At 43.9% G+C, this 17,331-nt stretch overlaps 1 long non-coding RNA gene across 1 annotated transcript in view; it reads left to right on the top strand.

Annotated features, from left to right (window-relative positions):
• LOC148005957 (uncharacterized) overlaps window positions 1-14,782 on the top strand; it is a 17,322-nt gene extending 2,540 nt beyond the window's left edge. Inside the window, exon 2 of the long non-coding RNA XR_015621020.1 lies at window positions 14,464-14,782. This is a non-coding gene — a long non-coding RNA (uncharacterized LOC148005957). The remainder of the gene's footprint in view (window positions 1-14,463) is intronic.
• The last annotated feature ends 2,549 nt before the right edge of the window (window positions 14,783-17,331 follow it).

Here is a 17,331-nt window from a genome sequence, read left to right as displayed (position 1 = left end):
CCACAAACAGCCACCCAACCCTGGGGGCACAGTTCAATAAAGTCCCCATAAAATTCAGCTCCTCTGAACCCAGCTTCAGAATTTACAGCGAGTGGATTCATCACATTGTTTGAATTACAGCAATATGAAAATACAGAAAACCCACAGGGAGTCAGCCTTTTCCCATATATAAAGCAGGGTTACGATCCCGTATAAACTTTTAAAAGAGAATGCTTTAGTTTATATCTTCATGCACGTGATTGAAAAGGAAAAGGAAAGAGAAAGGAACAATAGAGTCTCACACCCTCTCTGAGGAAGCCCTTGGCTCCTTTCTCTGCAGTCTTCGTTTTCACAACATCCACACTGTCGCCAGCTGGGATTTACCTGGCTCCAGAGCACTGGTGCCTCTTGGGGACCCCTTGGCTTATCAATGCTTCCCCATCTCTACTGTCACACCCTGTGTCCCAGTCAACAGCATCTGTGCCACCAGTTTCCTCCTGTTGGGCCACGAGCCACCCTATGTCTGCTGGGGCTGCAGCAAACAGGATGGGTGGAGGCAGGAAGAATCCAGGGGCACACAAATCTAGGGTGCCTTTTTCCATGTCAGACCTCAGGGAGGCTCGTCTGGACCTCAGGGTGACGTCCTAGCTCCAGTGAATCTTGGCCTAGCTCTGCCCCACCCACTTCGGCTACTGCCTCCCTTGCTGCTGCCGTGGTCCTTTCTGTTTGCCTTGCCTGGATGGTTCTTTTCTCTGAACATCCTGTGTCTAGTCTTGTCTCTGCAGGCTCAGGCCATGCACAGTTTCCTCTGAGAACATTTACTGCTCATCCTATCTCCCCTCATTCACCCCAAACCAGGTCAAATCCTTCAGTTCTGTGCTACCTCACAAATGTCGTCCGTCCTGTGTGACTGGGAATCTAATGAGTCCCTCTAAACTGACAGGGCAATGATCGAACCCAATTTTCTCATCCTTATATGAAGATTGAAGACCCTTAAAGAAGTGACTTTCACACAGTAGACACTTAGGACATGTTTCAAGTTTACCACCAATCACCCCATAAAATGGGGAGAAGGACAACTATTTTGTGGTGCCGAGAGAGTAGAAAACAGACTTGTGACTATTATTTGGTGACTCCAAAAACTCTAGAAGGCTCTGGAAAGATCGGCAAGATTCACCCATGCTCACCCAAGAGAATGTAATCCTTAGACACCTTTACTGTTTCTCACAAATGGCTACACATGCAAAGCCAAAGGAGAAAGAAATAAAATAATTAGCACGCTACATAATTATCATTCACTATTATGAATCTATAACTATTGATTTTATTTATCATATGCCTAATTCTTCTTCTGAGGGTCTGGGAACAGGAGAAGCCTTTCCAGCCCCGTGATCACTGCTTATGATGAATTATTCAGCACCAGCTAGCTAATGCCCACCAGAGATGCACACTGGTGAATTCTCGGATCCCAACTCTGTTTACCCTTGGCCGATGAAGGAGTATCAGTTGTGAGCTTTCCAATGAGACCTCCTCTTGGATGGCAGCACATGAAAGACTCGCCTGGGCACCGCTCCAAGGTTCTGTATGCAACACGTGTGGATGTTCGAGAGTAATTTTGTTTGCCCATGACCCCACCTGTCAGGAACCACATCCAAATAAGAAAAGCACATTATTAGCCCTCATGGCAACAGGAGTGATGTGACAACAGTAATTTGACAGTAGTTTAACTAGAAGTGGTAATAATTCATGATAGCGAATGGTAATTATGTAGCGTACTAATTATTTTATTTCTTCCTCCTTTTGGCCTTGCATGCACAGCCATTTCTAAGGAACAGCAGTGTCTAAGGATTAAATTCTCTTGGGTGAGCATGGGTGAATTTTGCCTATTTTTTCAAAGTCTTCTGGAGTTTTGGAGTTGGGCAAAGCATTTAAGATGCCATCCCAAGGAACCCTTGGCCAAGCGCTTTGTAAAGAAGTCAGACATTTAGAGAGTGAAATCAACCTACAAGTTTATTATTATAAAAGCCCCTTCCCATGATATGCCATGTTGTGGTATAAGTTTTATGCCCACATATGTTACTTTGTATGATTTTCATGCAAAGCTGTGGTACTGGATGAGCTGAGTTTTCAAACCCATTATACAGATGAGGAAAAAGGCACAGAAATTTACCCAAGACTAACGTGCTGGATAGCAGCACTGCCAAGCCACACCCTTGGCTCTGACTCTAAGTTCTCTTTTTACAGTCATCTACTTACTCCCCGAGAGGCAGGGCTGGGTTTCCAGTCTCTACGTACAGCTGCCTCCTTTCTTGTCCTGGAAGTCTGTCTGTTCCCCACTCGCTTCTCCCTCCAAGTGTCAGCCTTCAGGTCTTCCCTGCTGTGACTTCTAGAGCACCCTTCCCTCTTTATCCACATGCGTGTGTCCTCACAGCACTTGCTGATCCGGCGTGCTTCTGTGTAACGGGAAGTGCAGCGCAGGGTGGTCTGAGCCGCAGCCACATGAGAAACATGATCTGTCTTGTGGGTTTCTACTTAAAGATGTGAAGTTGGGGAGAAGGACTGCGTGGGGAAGCCTAGAGAGATGCTCTGTAGCTCGAGACAACTTTACTTTCTGTGTCTGTGTACAGCCAGGCTTCACATACAAGTCTTCTGGACAATGCATTCATTATTGTACCACAGGAAAGAAGATCAACAGATATTACCTGCATAGGGAAGGAAAGGCTAAAGCATTTATTGAGCACCTGCTGTATTCTAGTTCTTCACTTATAGCTTCCTGAATCCACAACTTCCTACAGAAGCTGTGCATGTTTTTATTTTACACTGGGAAGTTAAGCACTAGGTTCATTGAGCAAACACATGGCAGAGCGCACAGTCCAGGATCAAGCCTATCCTGCAGCTTGAGGAAACTGTCCCAAACAGAAAATGTTGTTCCTGGATTCTATCTGCTGAGAAGAAGCCAATCCAGTTAACCTACTTGACAGCAGCAACTGGGGGATAGCAACCTGTAATTATTAGTCAAGAAAGAAGGAGGGGGATTAGGAGCTGTCAAGCAAATAGGAAACAATGGGTTGCAATTATAAGGAAAATGTAAGCAAAATTCCAGGAAGCCAAACTCGTCTTTTAAAGTGACGAGTTTCATTTATTCACTTTACAACCCAATAGCAGCCCTTCCTCTCCTCCAAGTACTCCCTCCTGTAAGTCTTACCCCAACATCAGCCCACCCCCACCTTCCTCACCCTCACACCCCGTGTGGTGTTGATTTCTGGGTACTCCATTGGATCTCATCGACCAAACTGTCTGTTTCTATACCAATACCGTGCAGGTTTTATTATTACTATTGCTTTGCAGTACAGCTAGAAGTCAAGGATGGTGATCCCTCTAGATGGTGATACCTTTTATTGTTTTATCGTTTTAACTTTCCTGTTTTGTTTTTCCATATGAAGTTGAGAATTGTTCTTTCTGGGTCTGTAAATAACTGTGTTGAAATTTTGATGGGGATTGCATCTAATATGTTGATTGCTTTTGGTAAGAAGACCATTTTTTTTTTTTATTAACTTGAGTATTTCTTATATACATTTCGAGTGTTATTCCCGGTTTCCGGGCAAACATCCCCCTCCTTCCTCCCCTTCCTTATGGATGTTCCCCTCCCCACCCTCCCCCCATTGCCGCCCTCCCCCCACCAGTCTAGTTCACTGGGGGTTCAGTCTTAGCAGGACCCAGGGCTTCCCCTTCTACTGGTGCTCTTACTAGGATATTCATTGCTACCTATGAGGTCAGAGACCAAGGTCAGTCCATGTATAGTCTTTAGGTAGTGGCTTAGTCCCTGGAAGCTCTGGTTGCTTGGTATTGTTGTACATATGGGGTCTCGAGCCCCTTCAAGCTCTTCCAGTTCTTTCTCTGATTCCTTCAACAGGGGTCCTATTCTCAGTTCAGTGGTTTGCTGCTGGCATTCGCCTCTGTATTTGCTGTATTCTGGCTGTGTCTCTCAGGAGCGGTCTACATCCGGCTCCTGTCAGCCTGCACTTCTTTGCTTCATCCATCTTGTCTATTTGGGTGGCTGTATATGTATGGGCCACATGTGTTCCTTCAGTCTCTATTTTAATCTTTGCCTCTCTATTCCCTGCCAAGGGTATTCTTGTTCCCCTTTTAAAGAAGGAGTGAAGCATTCACATTTTGATCATCCGTCTTGAGTTTCATTTGTTCTAGGCATCTAGGGTAATTCAAGCATTTGGGCTAATAGCCACTTATCAATGAGTGCATACCACGTTTGTCTTTCTGTGATTGGGTTAGCTCACTCAGGATGATATTTTCCAGTTCCAACCATTTGCCTACGAATTTCATCAAGTCATTGTTTTTGATAGCTGAGTAATATTCCATTGTGTAGATGTACCACATTTTCTGTATCCATTCCTCTGTTGAAGGGCATCTGGGTTCTTTCCAGCTTCTGGCTATTATAAATAAGGCTGCGATGAACATAGTGGAGCACGTGTCTTTTTTATATGTTGGGGCATCTTTTGGGTATATGCCCAAGAGAGGTATAGCTGGATCCTCAGGCAGTTCAATGTCCAATTTTCTGAGGATCCTCCAGACTGATTTCCAGAATGGTTGTACCAGTTTGCAATCCCACCAACAATGGAGGAGTGTTCCTCTTTCTCCACATCCTCGCCAGCATTTGTTGTCACCTGAGTTTTTGATCTTAGCCATTCTCACTGGTGTGAGGTGAAATCTCAGGGTTGTTTTGATTTGCATTTCCCTTATGACTAAAGATGTTGAACATTTCTTTAGGTGTTTCTCAGCCATTCGGCATTCCTCAGCTGTGAATTCTTTGTTTAGCTCTGAACCCCATTTTTAAATAGGGTTATTTGTCTCCCTACGGTCTAACTTCTTGAGTTCTTTATATATTTTGGATATAAGTCCTCTATCTGTTGTAGGATTGGTAAAGATCTTTTCCCAATCTGTTGGTTCCCGTTTTGTCCTAACCACAGTGTCCTTTGCCTTACAGAAGCTTTGCAGTTTTATGAGATCCCATTTGTCAATTCTTGATCTTAGAGCATAAGTCATTGGTGTTTTGTTCAGGAAATTTTTTCCAGTGCCCATGTGTTCCAGATGCTTCCCTAGTTTTTCTTCTATTAGTTTGAGTGTGTCTGGTTTGATGTGGAGGTCCTTGATCCACTTGGACTTAAGCTTTGTACAGGGTGATAAGCATGGATCAATCTGCATTCTTCTACATGTTGACCTCCAGTTGAACCAGCACCATTTGCTGAAAATGCTATAAGAAGACCATTTTTACTTCATTAATCCTACCTATCCATGAGCATGGGAAATCGTTCTGTCTTCTGATATCTCACTCAGTTTCTTTCTTCAGAGACTTGAAGTTCCTGTCATACAGCTCTTTCACTTGTTTGGTTAGAGTTTCACCAAAGTATTTTATATTATTTGTGTACTGTCTCAAATTTCATTCTCGGCTGGTTTATCATTTGTGTAAAGGAGGGCTAGTGGTTTCTTTGAGTTAATTTTGTATCCAGTCACTTTGTTGAAGGTGTTTATCAGCTGTAGGAATTCTCTGGTAGAATTTTTGGGGTCCTTTATGTATACAATCATATCATCTGAGAATAGCAATGCTTTGACTTCTTCCTTTCCAATTTGTATTCCCTTGATCTCCTTTAGTTGTCTTATTGTTCTATCTAGAACTTCAAGTACTATATTGAAGAGATAGGGTGAGAGTGGACAAGCCTTGCCTTGTCCCTGACTTTAATAGAATTGTTTTAAGTTTCTCTCCATTTAATTTGATATTTGTTATTGGCTCATTGTATATTACTTTTATTATGTTTAGGTATGTGCCTTGTATCCCTGATCTCTCCAAGACTTTTATCATGAAGGGGTGTTAGATTTTGTCAAATACTTTTTCAGCATCTAGTGAAATGATCGTGTGATTTTTTTCTTTTAGTTTGTTTACATGGTGGATTCTGTTGATAGATTTTTTATATATTGAACCATTCCTGAATCCCTGGGATGAAGTCTACTTGATCATGGTGGATGATGTTTTTTTATGTGTTCTTGGATTCAGTTTGTGAGTATTTTATTGAATATTTTTGCATTAGCATTCATAAGGGAAATTGGTCTGAAATTCTCTTTCTTTGTTGAGTTTTGTGTGGTTTAGGTATCAGGGTGATTGTGGCCTCATAGAATGAGTTTGGCAGTGTTCCTTCTGTTTCTATTTTGTGGAATAGTTTGAGGAGTATTGGTATTATCTCTTCTTTGAAGGTCTGATAGAATTCTTCACTAAACCATCTGGCCCAGGGCTTTTTTTGTTGGGAAATTTTTAATGACCATTTTTTTTAGGGGTTATAGGGCTATTCAGATAGTTTACCCGATCTTGATTTAGCTTTAGTAATTGGTATCTATCTAGAAAAACATCCATTTCATTTAGATTTTTCAATTTTGTGGAATACAGACTTTTGAAGTAAGACCTAATGATTTTTTTTTAATTTCCTCAGTGTTCATTGTCATTTCTAATTTTGTTAATTTGGGTACTATCTGCCTTTTAGTTAGTTTGGCTAAGAGTTTGTTTATCTTGTTGATTTTCTCAAAGAACCAACTCTTGGTTTTGTTGTTTCTTTGTATTGTTCTCTTTGTTTCTAGCTGATTGACTTTAGTTTGATTGTTTTCTGCCTTCTATTTCTCCTGGGAGTGCTTGCACCTTCAGATGTACTTTTAATAATGAGGGTAATTAGTGCTATGAGCTTTCCTCTTAGTACTGCTTCCATAGTGTCCTATACATTTAGATATGTTGTGCCCTCATTTTCATTGAATTCTGGAAACTCTTTAATTTCTTTCTTTCTTGACCCAATGATCATTGAGTAGAGAGTTATTCAATTTCCATGAATATGTAAGCTTTCTGCTGTTCCTATTGTTGTTCAGGTCCAGCTTTAATCCATGGTGATTTAGTAAAATATATGGATTATTTCAATTCTCTTGTATCTGTTAAGGTTTGCTTTGTGACCAGTTATATGGTCAGTTTTGGAGAAGGTTCCATGAGGTGCTGAGAAAAAGGCATATTTTTTATGCATGGGATAAATGTTGTATAGATATGTTAGGTCCATTTGAATCCCAACTTCTGTTGGTTTTGTTATTTCTCTGTTTAGTTTATGTCTTGATGACCTGTCCATTAGTGATGGTGAGATATTGAGGACTCCCACTATTAATGTGTGAGGTTCAATGTATGATTTAAGCTTTAGTATTTTTTTTAAATGTAAAAGTAAAGGTACAAGATGTTCAGAATTGAGATGTCCTCTTGGTGGGATTTTTTTCCTTCCTGTTTGTTTAGATTGCTTTTTGGCTGAAAGTCTGTTTTATTAAATATTAGACTGGCTACTCCAGCTTGTCTCTTGGGCTCATTGGTTTGGAGATCCTTTTTCCATCCTTTTATACTGAGATAATGACTAATTTTGTTGCAAAGATATATTTCTTGTATACAGCAGAATGATGGATTCTGTTTACACATTCAATCTGTTAGCTTATGTCTTTTTACTGGAGAATTGAGTCCATTGATATTGAGAAATATTAATGACCAATGATTATTTTATCCTGTTATTTTGATTTTAGCAGTGGTTGAGTGTGTACTTGTGCATGTGTGTGTTTCTTTTCTATTGGCTTTAATGGTGTGAAATTATTTATTTCTTGTATTTTCTTAAATGTAGTTAGCTTCACTGGGTTGGAATTTTCCTTCTAGTACCCTCTGTAGGGCTGGGTTAGTGGAAAGGTGTTCTTTTAAATTTGGTTTTGTCATGGAATATTTTGGTTTCTCCATCTATGGTGATTGAAATTTTTGCTGGGTATAGTAGTCTGGGTTGACATCTGTGGTCTCTTAGGGTCTGCAGGACATCTGCCCAGGGCCTTCTGGCTTTTAGAGTCTCAGATGAGAAGTTGGGTGTAATTCTGATAGGTCTGTCTTTATATGTTACTTGACTGTTTCCCCTTGTTGCTTTTAAAATTCTTTCTTTGTTCTGTATATTTAGTACATTTATTATTATATGCTGGGAGGATTTTCTTTCCTTGTTCAATATGTTTGGTGTTCTATAAGCTTCTTGTGCCTTAATAGTCATCTCTTTCTTTAGGTTGGGAAATTTTTCTTTTATGATTTTGTTGAAGATGTTTTCTGGGCCTTTGAGCTGGGAATCTTCTTCTTTTATTCTTATTACTCTTAGGTTTTGTCTTTTCATAGTGTCCCAAATTTTCTAGATTTTTGTGTTGTAAACTTTTTAGATTTTGCATTTTCTTTGATTGATATATTGATTTCTTCTATCATATCTTCTACATCTGAGATACTCTCTTCTTTCTCCTGTATTCTGTTTGTGATGCTTGTGTCTGTTGTTCCTCTTTCCTAAGTTTTCCATCTTCAGATTGCCTCAGTTTGTGGGTTTTTTATTGCTTCTAGTTCCCTTTTCAGGTCTTGGACAGTTTTATTCATATCCTTTACCTGTTTGGTTGTATTTTCCTATATTTCTTTATATTTATTTGCTTCCTCTTTAAATGCTTCTACCTGTATTCCTTATGGGATTTATTCATGTCCTCTCTATCATCTTTAGAAGATTAGATTTAAGCTCCTTGTCTCATGCTTCAGTTTCATTTCAGAGTTTGTTGTTGTAGCAGGTTAGCAGGGCTCTGGTGGTGCTATGTTGCCCTGGGTCTTGTTGATTGTGTTCTGATACTGTCCTCGAGGCATCTAGTTTTCCCTGCTGTTGGCTGGATGATCCTAATGATTGCAGGACTTCTCAGGAAGGTGAGGGCGGGGCATGGGCCAGACAGTGGAGGTTAGTGTACCTGACTCTGCTAGCTGTGCCTCAGGCAGATCTCATTCTGCAGGGTGTGTCTGTGGGGGACCTTAGTCTGCAAATTCATTGGACCCAACTGGAATGGTGGGCAGATTCGACTGTGGTGGAATTGATGGATCAGGGATCTAAGGTGGTTAGTCTTGGGACCCATAAAAGTTTCCACAGAGAGGCAGGATGCTCTTGGGGTCCTTCAAGGCCCCCCTGGCTTGAAGAGCAAGCTCAGAGCTAGACAGTAGCACCCAGGGGATCACCTGTCATTCCCCTCTGCAGGTTGTGTCCTAGACAGATACTGGAATGGTGTGTGGATCTGACTAGGATGGGATTGGTTGGGCAGGGTGCCAAGCTGGTTAGTTTTGGGGCCCCTGAAGGTTTCCACAGGAAATAGGAGCTCTTGGGTTCCTGTAAGGCTCCTCTGGACCAAAGAGTGAGCCCAGAATGAGACCGGAAGCCAAACTCTTTGGAACCATTTACTATAGACATGATGGGAAAGGATCCTTTTGGCCAGTAGACTGTATGTTTTAGAGAAACTATATCATATCACAAGACTCTTTACAAAACCTATTTCATTCATGAAACCAGTCAACTTGATCATTTGCCATGAGCCTTTGCCACGAGGCAGTCCTACACTGGGCATAGCAGATCTGAGACAAACAAAGATGAGGTCCTACCCCTAGGCTGTGCACTACTGAGAAATAGGGGAGATAGGACAGGGCATGATCTGGAGCATGGAGTACACACTGATACACAGCTGCCCAAGGTGGATGATCTGAGGGATCACAGATGATGAGGCAATGGCCTGGGGGAAGTGATACCAGCAGAACCTCAAAGCAGAATTAAATAAGGCGTCCTTCACACAGAGCTGTGTCAGGGCACCTTTCAGGCAAGAGAGAGGACAGAGACAGGATACAAAGCAGGGAACAGAGGGCAACTCAGAATGGTTCTGAGGGGGCACAGGCGAAAGGACACTGTGTGACTCATGCCTGTGTCCCCATCCAGATGCTAAGAGCAGTGCAGGCCTTCCAACCAAGACTGGTAAATGAAAGCTGACAGCTAAATGGATAGAAAGTGGAGCATACCCCTGCCTGTAGATTTCCTTCTAGCTTGTCTCATTTAGCTTTCTACCTGTGTCAACACAAGGGGAAACATCAGCTTGATGCATCGAGGGAGGGAAGCACAGTGGACACTGGAGCCTGACTGTCAGGTGTGAGCCTGGCTCTACAGTCTGTGGCTTTCTCTTTCTATATCTGGAAAGGGTGGTAGTTATCACACCGATGACCTGGGACTGTGCTGAATAATAAGCAGTGAATTCATAATAAGCAGTCTACTCTTCTTATCCTGTCTGATGTCTCATGGCTATTTCAGTGCATATTCAGCCTTCTGAAGCACATGGAGTAATTGCTTGAATGTCACCTCAAAGATTTTCCATTTGGAGTTTGGATAACAAGTCAGTGGATGAAATAAATAAAAAGGAAGAATGGCTGCCCCTAGTTATGGTGGAGGAGAAGGTTTATTGCAGATTACAGGGAGAGCATTGTCAGAGGCAGAGATAGCTGGGAAAGTTCAGAGTGAACATGGACAGACTGAGCAGGGCCATGTGAGGAGGAGGAGGGGAGGCAAGAGAGGAATCATTTACCATGAAGGGTGGCCTGGGCCAAGAGAATGGCACAGCCAAAATGGCCCCTATACAACTAGGGCCAAAGGAGCTGATGGGTGGGTAGGGGGCAGTAGGATATGCCAGCCATACCCTGTAAACAGATAGGGACTCAGGAATGCAGGGAGAACCTGGCCAGTGTCCAGTTTGGTATGTGAATGGGCACCTCAGGTAGCCATCTGTCCTGTTTGAGACATAACAGTCAGACTGTTGTCAATCTTGAGTAGGTCAGTCACACTGCCTGTCCAGCACTGCCCTAGGGATGATGTGTTGTAGAAGACACCCAGCAGCTGTAGTCACTAATGGTTACACTGATGTTTGTGAAGCACTGGTCCCTAAGTGTTTTGAAGAGTAATTTATCTCTCCCAGTGAGCTCATGAGGTCCCACCATTATTTCCATGTTGTCCATAAAGAAACTGAGGCATAGAGAAGGTACATGGCTCTCCCCAAAGTCACTCAATTGGTACAGAATGAAGGCAGGGTTTGGCTGACCCATGGTAGTCTGACTCTAGAGTGATGGGCCCTTCACTCTGCTGAGACCCCTCCACAGCAATAGCAAAGACAGCTGCCACCCCTCCTAGTATTTTGGGGGCTCTTAGGAAGGGTCTATAGGATTTAGGATCTAAAGATTTCCTGTGTAGCATATGCAATTAAAAGCCCTAAGGGCTGTCAGCACAGCATACTATGGCGCACATAATGTGTAAGATATGCAAGGGACATAACAAACAGCCTGGAAAACAGTAGAAATGTCACCTCTGCTACATCTGCCCATTTCTTTACTGCTTCATGTTATTGGCTTGAGTTGTTGAGTAGGACTGGCTTAAGGCAGGCATTTTTCTGGTCACTGTCCTGGCTGCAGTGAGAGTCCTTGGTGGCTGCTGCTGGTTATACTACCCCTCCCCCACCCCAGCTCAGCTTATAGGTGATTCCACCAGGCTCTACCCAGGGACCTAGAAATGGCTTACGTCATATCTGCTGCCATTACCTACCTGCCACTGCCAGATGTGAGGAGTCTATAGAAGGACTGCTTACCATTCTAGTTCTCTCTCTCTCTCTCTCTCTCTCTCTCTCTCTCTCTCTCTCTCTCTCTCTCTCTCCATGTGTTCCCACGTGTTCCTAGCTGGCCTCTCTCTCCTGCTTTCTGTGCCCTAGCCTCTTCTCTTCCCTCATGGCTCTGCTCCCGTCTGTCTGTCTGTCTGTCTGTCTGTCTGTCTGTCTATATGCTCACTCGTCTGCCTCTACTCCTTCTCCAGGTCCTTACTCCCCTCCCTCCCACCAAATAACCCCCTTTGCCATCTGTTGCATGGCGTGATTTCTCAGGGGACACTTTGGCATGGGCCCATTAGGTAGCCCCTCACCCAATTATTTTTTATAACAACTCCCTTCCACTTTTGACTGTTCTCTAGGGAGAGGCACCTGGCTCTGGACTGATGTAAGCATTTGCAGAGAGCCCCCAAAATTAAAATTATTTTCTGCCATATCACCCTCTCAAGTTCATTTTCTTTTTAGGACACCATGGCCTAATCTTGGGACAGCTTCTGTGTTGGGTTTCCTCTGCTAAGACAAAATCCCCAGGATAGACAACTTAAAAGATTGCTTGGTTCACAGTTCCATAGGTTCTTGTCCTGGTGGGTTGACTCTATCATTGTTCTGACTATTTATCTCTGGGCTGTGACAAAACACCTGATAGAAGTAACTTAGCCGGTAAAGGTTATTCTGACTCACTATTTGAGGTGCAGTCTCTCATGACAAAGAAGACATAGTCAGGAGCACGGGGCCACTGATTACAGAGGCCAGGCAGCAGAGAAAGACGAATGCTCACGGTCTCCTTTTTGTTCAGTCTGGGACCACACTCTGTGCAATGGTGCCACCCATGGTGCTTAGTCCTATAAGCTTAAGATTCCCTCAGACATGCCCAGAGATTTGTTTTAATGTTGATATTCAATCCCACCACACTGACAATCAAGATTAGCCATTACTGTCACTTTGGGCCTATAGTAAGGACACACATTATGATGCCAATGGCATTCATATCATGGAAGTTAGGAAGAAAAGAAAAAGGAAGCAGCAGGAATCCTGATAGAGCCCTCATGGTAATGCTCGTGATGACTGACTCCCGTTTCACTAGGCCCTTGTTTTCCAGGTTCCATGTCTTCCCAATAGCACCACAAGTAGGCAACTAAGCCCTTGGCCTCAGGGTCTCTGGGAACATCTCAGATACGAACTGCAGTATTCCCATGAGAATAAGCCCCAGTAAGTATCAGGAAGTGTTCCTGCAACTAGGGGTCTGGCAGGTCCTTGCCAGAGAGTCACAATAGGCCTCAATAGGGCTCTTCAATAGGCCTCAGTTTTCCCTCATATAAAATAGAAGAACTGGATAGATGACTTGAAAAAACCCTCTCAGTTTGAAGATGCACAACACGGCACCCATCTATTACAGTTATTCCTGCATCACTCAATATAACCCTCACACCTCTATTTTCACAGTAGTTCAGAAACACTTCTGGGTGTGACTCTGGGGCTGGTTTTAAACCAGATGCACAAACTCCTTGCCAGCTCTGTCTCTGAGAGAAAAGACTTACTCCCCTACCCTATAGACTTCTAAGGTAAGGTTTGAATGGTCTCACAGCTTCTCCTGGCCCTCACCCTTGAACTATTTGCTCTGAGGTCACGTGATGCCCTATGAAGATAGATCTACATCCAGAGCCCTTGTCAGCAATTGTGTGACTGAGATACTGTGGAAGTGCCAATCAAACCTTCAGATGACTGTCGCCCTCACTTACAGTTGACTGCAGCCCCAAGATACACCATGAGCCAAGAGCACTCTGCTAAACTGCTCCTGTGTCCCTGGCTTTCAGACGCTGCGTGTGATGGCGGATGTCTTATCTTAGGCTGTTTCGGTTTGATGACATTCGTTGTATGGCATTTGATAGCTAATCCATTGCTGTTGCTGGCAGGGAGGGCAGACACAGCCACTGTACCTGCCACCCTGTTTCAGTATCACTGAAAATTTTCTCTCTGGGAACTCATGGAATGATTGATAAACATCCATGTCCAGGGAGATTCCAGAAGAGGTCTCCTTAGCTTTAAGTTTTAGCTTAGGTTCAGACTTAGGGAATGGTTTTGCTATGGAGCAGGTAATAGCAGGGCCATCGCCAGGCCAAGAGACTTAACATCGAGGACTCTCTACACAGTTCCCTGACCTTATTCCCTAATCTAGTAATGAGTTTTCCCACCACTCTTTCTACCACCATTGCTGTTCTTTTCCATTTATTTTATGTGTATAGGTGTTTTGCCTGCATACTTCTGTGTATGTTTAGAGCCTAGAAGGACATGAGGACATTAGATCTCCTAGAACTGGAGTTATAGACAGTTTGTGAGCTGTCATGTGGGTTCTGGGAGCAGAACCCAGGTCCTCTGCAGTATTTTTAGCTGCTGTGCCATGTCTCCAAGTGGGTTCTTTTCACCCCAAGAGATCCTTAGTTCACACCACTCTGGCTAGGTCCAGGAGCCGATACACTGTCTGATGAACATGAGGGCAAGAGAGAAGCCAAGGACTAAATCACTTCTTGCTGGACTGGAAGAGCAGAGCTTCCTTTAGCTGAGAAGGTGCATGCCCCTGAAGCTTGGTGGAAAGCCCAGGAGTGTGGGACTTGCTGAGTTGACTGTTACATACTGAAGTGGAGTTCTTGAGTAACAAAGAAATGGTTGTTCCTTCCATGCCCTTTTATATTGACAAGGGATGGTAGAAGCCACTGGTAGGAAAGGGATAGCAGGTGACAGAAGGATAGATGATTTCTGGTGACAGGAGGAAGGTGTGACTCAGGCCTGAGACAGGAGAGTACAGAGGGGGCCAGGTGTCTGTAAGTTATCTTCAGATGCATCCATGTTCTCAAGGAAGAGAAACGAAACCATAAGCTAGGATTATGTAAGAGAGGAGGTGCTGAAGATTGGAGGAGAAGGAAAGGCGTCTCATTTTTTTTCCCGTCCCTTGCACAGGACTCGGCACAGAAGAAATCGAAGTGAACACACATCAGCTGAAACAGACTCTCTGATAGTGACTTTGAAGTCTCAGCTGCATCCCTCTGGAGAGCGACCGCGCCCTCACTGCTTCTGTTCCCTTATCTGGAGGATGGGGACTGAGTGAGGGGCCATCTGCTGTGAGATGGCACAGAAGATGTTCGAGCAACATCGTTGCTGGTTTCCCAAGCACCACCACCGCCATATCCCACCAGGCTGTACAATGTCTTTGAAGTCAGAAAAAAATACTGGACTGGACAAATTTTCCATTTTTGTAGTTCAATAAATCAACTTAAACTAATCGTTAAGGACTTGATTTTCCTCTCTTAAAAATGGAAGAAGAGATTTTTATGAGGTCTGATTTACTTTTTTTTTTTTTTTTGGAACAATTTGGCAAGGTTTTCTATTTCCAAATTTACAAATGGCAGAGTGGGCAATTACAAAAGAAAGAGAAGCTGGACCGAAAAGACAAGCGGGGCTGCTGGCTGTATACATTGCTCTGTTCCTGTCAGCCCCAAATGCCGGTGCTTTATGTGTGCAGTGAGCGCTACCTGAAGCCCTTTCTTCCGGCAGGTGTGAGGTCTGTAGGAAGCAACTGAGGCGGAAGCACTCTGCACACTGAGGTGGGCTCACAGATGCCCAGTCGGGTGGGAACGGCCTGTGTCTTGATGAGAACTCTGGCTGCCTGTGCACTGTGGGAGAAAAGGTCTCAGAACTTCTGGAAGAGTGTTCTAGAAAGCCCGAGGCAGCTCATGTGATCCTTTTGGTTCTGACTTTTGCAGTCTGTCCTAATAAAACCAGGACATGTCACCCATGCTTTGCACTGGAGGCAAAGCAGAAACAGATCAGCTGCCGGGGCTGACAAGAACCAGATAGAGAAGGGCAGCACTATTCCTGCTCATTTGGAAGATGAGGCACAATGCCCAGCAATGCCCAGAGCCACAGTTCATGTTCCCTGGACTCCCCAGGCTAACACAGGGAGGCAGATTCCCAAGGTGGGCTGAGGAGGGGCAGAGACTGGATTCGCCCCTTCTGAGTTTGGACTCCAGTTCTGTCCCATTTCAGATATGAAGATTGGTCATGTATATACTGGTTTGCCGAGGATGGTCCCAGTACAGACTTATTAACCTGATCTTGGGTAGTGATTTGTTAGTGCTGGCACATTCAAAAACATCCCTGTGTGGATAAAAAATTAGAAGATAATTTTGTGGATTTATTGCCTGCTCTAACTTCTTCAAACCTCATTTCCACGCCAGAGAAGTGGAAATCTTTGTAGACTGCAGGGTCATGATTGATAATCATACGTGGCTAATGTAAAGGATTTTAAACAGGATGTAGGCTAGTTCCCTAATATCAGCCTTGCTCTAGCTTAAGCTTTCATCCTGTCTTCTCCAGAGTGTGTAAGCAAGAGTCTAGCTTGGTCCTGTGGCCTCTAGTTCATCTGGGAACCTGCTTTAGGGACTGTCCCATCAATGGCCTGGCTTATTAAAGCAGAACCTAGTGTGCTCCAAGTAATGATTCTGGGCATGGGCTTTGGAGCTTCCTGATGAACCTGAGGCTCCTGACCTGGGACCACACTTCGAGAGTCACTGCTCTAGGTTTTCTATTTCCAGGCACTTCTGTTCTTTGCTAGAATGAGCCCTCCAAACACAAATCTGCCTAAACTGTTCCCACTTGCAATGGCAGTGGGGTTAGAGGTCATGTTCCAGAGTAGGCAAGTCTGGAATCTGAACGAGGATGAGGACATGTCTGGAAGAGTTCAGACTGAACATGGTCAGCAAATGGACCAGGCTATGGGGAGGGGGACAAGAGAGGAAGAAAAGAGAGAGGGGCAAGAGAGGGGACCAGGAGAGGGAGAAGGACAAAGAGAGGACTAAAGGAAAAGAGCATAGAGAACCAAGATAGTGCTTGGCTAAGATGACAGAGTTATATAAGGATCAGAGGCTGGAGGAGGGAAGCCCAGGTGCTGAAGGTTTAAGGTACGGGGCAGGTGTGTGTGTGTGTGTGTGTGTGTGTGTGTGTGTGTACGTGTGAGTGTGTGCGTGTGCGTGCGTATCCAGGACTCTAACCATTACTGAGAGAACAGGAATTGAAAGAAGCTGGTAGACAGTGTTCATTGTCTGATATGCTTAATAAACACCACAGTTAGTCATTTGTCCCAGATTTCTTTGAGACCTAACAGAATCAAGGTCACACCTGGCCCCTCTTTAAGTTACGGAAATTACCAGTCATGCCTAAACTTTGTTGGGGAAGAACAGCCTTAACAGCACTTGTGCAGTGTTAGTCTCAGAAAAGGAGTTCTTGTGACCTGCGTCTGTCCTGTCCTTCCCTGGCATAAAAAAATGGACGTCTCACCCATGACCTGACTGAAGGCCTTGATAGCCTCTGAAGAGAAAACTGTCCTCTGTTAACTATGACCTGCTTCTTACCTTCCAAAGCTCAGGGCTAGAATTATCCCACTGGGATAAAATGAGATCTGCTCAAGGTAGAGACCCCTGAGGTTGTGGGACCCCACCCCACAGAGCTGAGGAGAAGGGGGATACGGGATACGACTATTCACGGAGACCTGTTGACTGAGCTATGTACTTGGTCCCTGCTGTATACATCAAGGATACAATGCTGATTGTGGTTAGCGTGGTGGTTTCCCACCTGGTAATAAATTAGCCTTCTCTGGCTGCCAGGACGAAGTATCAAAAACCGGGGACCTTCACAGAAATACACTTCATACGATACTGGAGGCTAGATGTCCAAGATCATGGCATTGGCAGAGTTTTTTCTGAAACTTTCCTCTTATGCTCATAGGTGGCTGTCTTCCCCATTATATACCCATCTGTGTGTTCTTAGGAG

Source organism: Rattus norvegicus, chromosome 5, assembly GCF_021556685.1.
Source record: "Rattus norvegicus strain SHRSP/BbbUtx chromosome 5, alternate assembly SHRSP_T2T, whole genome shotgun sequence".
In the NCBI taxonomy this organism is placed as follows: domain Eukaryota; kingdom Metazoa; phylum Chordata; class Mammalia; order Rodentia; family Muridae; genus Rattus; species Rattus norvegicus.
This window is presented reverse-complemented; position numbering and strand designations above follow the sequence as displayed.